The sequence below is a fragment of the Hordeum vulgare genome, chromosome 7H (assembly GCF_904849725.1).
Source record: "Hordeum vulgare subsp. vulgare chromosome 7H, MorexV3_pseudomolecules_assembly, whole genome shotgun sequence".
Taxonomy (NCBI): domain Eukaryota; kingdom Viridiplantae; phylum Streptophyta; class Magnoliopsida; order Poales; family Poaceae; genus Hordeum; species Hordeum vulgare.
This window is the reverse complement of record NC_058524.1, coordinates 443080511-443084581: the sequence shown is the minus strand read 5'-3', so window position 1 is coordinate 443084581 and position 4071 is coordinate 443080511.

The following is a 4071-nucleotide window of genomic DNA, read 5'->3' as shown; positions in this document are numbered from 1 at the left end:
ATATTATCTGCCCTGTGGGAATTGTTAGGGATGTTGAAGTCTTGTGTGGTAAAATGAAGTATCCTGCTGATTTCCTCGTTCTTGCTACCACTCAAGATAGCTTTTGTCCCATCATATTTGGTAGACCTTTGCTCAATACCATCAATACTCATATTGACTCTGAGAAGCAAACTGTCACTGTTGGCTTTGAAGGTGTGTCACATGAGTTCAATTTCTGCAAGTTTGGTAGACAACCTCATGAAAAAGAGTTGCCTAGTAAGGATGAAACTATTGCCTTGGCTTCTATTGCCGTGCCTCCTTCTGGTCCCTTAGAGCAATATTTGCTTGAGCATGAAAATGATATGCATATGGATGAAAGGGATGAGATAGATAGGGCTGTCTTAGAACAATATCCTATCCTTAAGAATAATTTGCCTGTTGAACTGCTTGGGGATCCACCCCCACCAAAGGGTGATCCTATGTTCGAGCTTAAACAATTGCCTGATACTCTTAAGTATGCTTATCTTGATGAAAAAGAGATATATCTTGTTATTATTAGTGCTAGCCTCTCAGAGCATGAAGCAAAGAGGTTACTGAAAACTCTGAGAAAGCATTGTGCTGCTATTGGATATACTCTTGATGATCTTAAGGGCATTAGTCCCACTCAGCGCCTACGTATCCTGCCTTGGGTGTGTTCATGGTTGAAGCCCCTGGTTGCTCTCGTAGTACTAGGGGTGGTGTTGCTGCACTCAGCGCCTACGTATCCTACCTTGGGTGTGTGGGTGAGTTGTGGTGGCGTGCGTCTATACCGGGTTGTTGATGATCGTTGCTTTTATATAAAGCAGGGCAAAAGCCTTTTTTGGTAAAGCGACGCCTCATGCTTGATCTTGTTAATGATGACCACCGAAGGAACCGCCACGTTATGAAAGTCTCTAGAATTTTCTCTCGGGCCAAACTATTGGAAATATGCCCTAGAGGCAATAATAATTTTTTATTATTATATTTCCTTGTTCATAATAATTTTTTATTATCCATGCTAGAATTGTATTGATTGGAAACTCAAATACATGTGTGGATACATAGACAACACACTGTTCCTAGTGAGCCTCTAGTTGACTAGCTCGTTGATCAAGGATGTTCAAGGTTTCTTGGCCATAGACAAGTGTTGTCACTTGATAACGGGATCACATCATTAGGAGAATGATGTGATGGACAAGACCTAAACTATAAACGTAGCATATGATCGTGTTAGTTTATTGCTATTGTTTTTTTGCATGTCAATGTATCTCTTCCTATGACCATGAAATCATCCAACTCCCGAACACCGGAGGAATACCTTGTGTATCAAATGTCGCAACGTTACTCGGTAACTATAAAGGTGCTCTACACATATCTTCAAAGGTGTCTGTTGGGTTGGCGTGGATCAAGACTGGGATTTGTCACTCCGTGTGACGGAGAGGTATCTCGGGGCCCACTCGGTAATACAACATCACAACAAGCCTTGCAAGCAATGTGACTATGGATTTAGTCACGGGATCTTGTATTATGAAACGAGTAAAGAGACTTGCCGGTAACGATATTGAACTAGGTATAGAGATACCATCGCTCGAATCTCGGGCAAGTAACATACCGAAGGACAAAGGGAATATCATACGGGATTAACTGAATCCTTGACATAGAGGTTCAATCGATAGAGATCTTCATAGAATATGTAGGAGCCAATATGGGCATCCAGGTACCGCTATTAGTTATAGACTCAGGAGTGTCTCAGGTCATGTCTACATAGTTCTCAAACCTGCAGGGTCTGCACACTTAAGGTTCGGTGACGTTTCGGTATAGTTGACTTATAGGTGTTGGTGACCGAAGGTTGTTCAAAGTCCCGGATGAGATCCTGGACGTCACGAGGAGCTCTGTAATGGTCTGTAGGTAAATATTGATATATAGGAAGTCGTGTTTTGGTCACCAGAAAAGTTTCGGGCTCATCAGTAGTGTATCGGGAGGGTACCGGGGGACCACCCGGAGGGGTGTGACGACCCAAAGGCTTCATGGGCTGTGAGAGGAGGTAGACCAGCCCCTAGTGGGCTGTCCAAAGCCTCCCCTAAGGGACCATGTGGCTGGAGTGGAGGAATAAGGCAAAAAGCCAAAAGGTGGAAAAGTTTCTGAATTAGGAAGGAGTCCTAATAGGATTCCACCTCCCTTGTGGGAGGTGGATTCCTCCGTTGTTGGCTCGGCCGAACCTCTCCTTGGAGGAGGGGCAAAGGGAGCCTCCCCTCCTCTTCCTCGTATATATACTAGAGGTTTTAGAGGTGAGGGCTAACCCTAATTGCCATGTGCTCTCTCTACTTCTCTCTAGATCCGTTTCTCCTATAGTCTAGTTCGACAGTGCTTAGGCGAAGCCCTGCTGGATTAGTTCACCACCACCACCATGCTGCCGTGCTGGATAACTCATCTACTCTTCGCCCCTTTTGCTGGATCAAGAAGGCAGTGTCATCATCGAGTTGTACGTGTGCTGAACGCGGAGGTGTCGTCCGTTCGGCACTAGATCGGGATGGATCGTGATGTATGGCGAAACGGATCATGATGAGATCGCGGGACGGGCTGCGATTTGAATCGCGAAGATGATCCACTACATCAACCGCATTATATACGCTTCCGCTTAGCGATATACAAGGGTATGTAGATTTATTCTCCCCTCTCATAGATGATTATCACCATGGATAGGTATTGTGTGTGCGTAGGAAATTTTTGTTTCCCATGCCCATAACCCAACAGTGGCACCATGAGCTAGGTTCATGCGTAGATGACATATTGAGTAGAACACACAAGAGTTTGTGGGCGTTGATGTTCAATTTGCAGCCCTCCTTAGTATTTTCTTGATTCAGCGATATTGTTGGATTGAAGCGGCCCGGGCCAACTTTAATCGTACGCTTATGAGAGACCGGTTTCATCGACTGACATGCAAATTGTTGCATAAAGATGACTGGTGGGTGTCTGTTTCTTCAACTTCAGTTGAATTGGATTTGACCGTGGCGGTCCTTGGAGAAGGTTAAATAGCAATTTGCATATCACCGTTGTGGCTTTGCGTAAGTAAGATGCGATCATACTAGATACCCATAGCAGCCACGTAAAACATGCAACAACAAATTAGAGGACGTCTAACTTGTTTTTGCAGGGTATGCTTGTGACGTGATATGGCCAAAGACATGATGTCGGTGCACTAAAGACTGGGGTCTCCAGTGCCCCGGACTAGTGCGCGGACACCGTCAGCCCCTGTGCAGCGGCAAGGCGCGTTCCTGGAGCTTAGGGCGGAAGCAAGACTCAGAAGCCACCAAGTGCTGATTGCAAGCCCCCGACAAGCACTCGCTTGCTGGGAAAGAAGAAGAGACCCCGGCAGGAGCTCCCTGTCGGGGAGATAGACAATGCCACGGCGAGACCCTCCCATCGAGGAAGAAGGACTGAGCCCGGGCAAGCCTCCCTTGCTGGGAAGATTTACAAGGCCTTGGAAGGCCATCGCCTCCTTGCCGAGAGGAACAAGAATAGCCCCGGCAAGGTAACCCTGTCGGGAAGGAAGAGAAGGCCCGGGGAGAGGCGTGGGCCCAGGGCGCCCTCGCGACGTGTGAACGCCTCCGCCGACGAACACGCCACCGCCGATGCATGGACCGGGCGTCCGCCCGCACGCCAGCGCAACACCCCGAAGTTGCCACGTGTGGGTATGTGTCCAACCCTCCTCACGAGGCCAGGGAAGTCTGTCAAAGCATTTAATGCACCGTAGTAAAACTGTAACTGTCGGTCGGTGTTGTTCCACTCGTGAACCCACCGTTCACCCACTAAGCCACTGTGGTGACACCTTCGCCTAGAAAAGGAGGCCCGAGGCTCAGCAGTAAGCACTTTTTTGGCTTTTTGACCAATCAAAAGGTTGTAAAGAGGGACGGGTCTACAGTAACCCAAAACGAATAACTGAACACATGCAGGAGTAGGGTTTGACGCACCACACGGCCCGAACCTGGGTAAGAAGATCTTGTCGGGCCCTGACCATTGGTTCTGCTCTTGCCGCGACCCCTCTCCCCGCCAAACCAGCAAAAAGGGGACCAT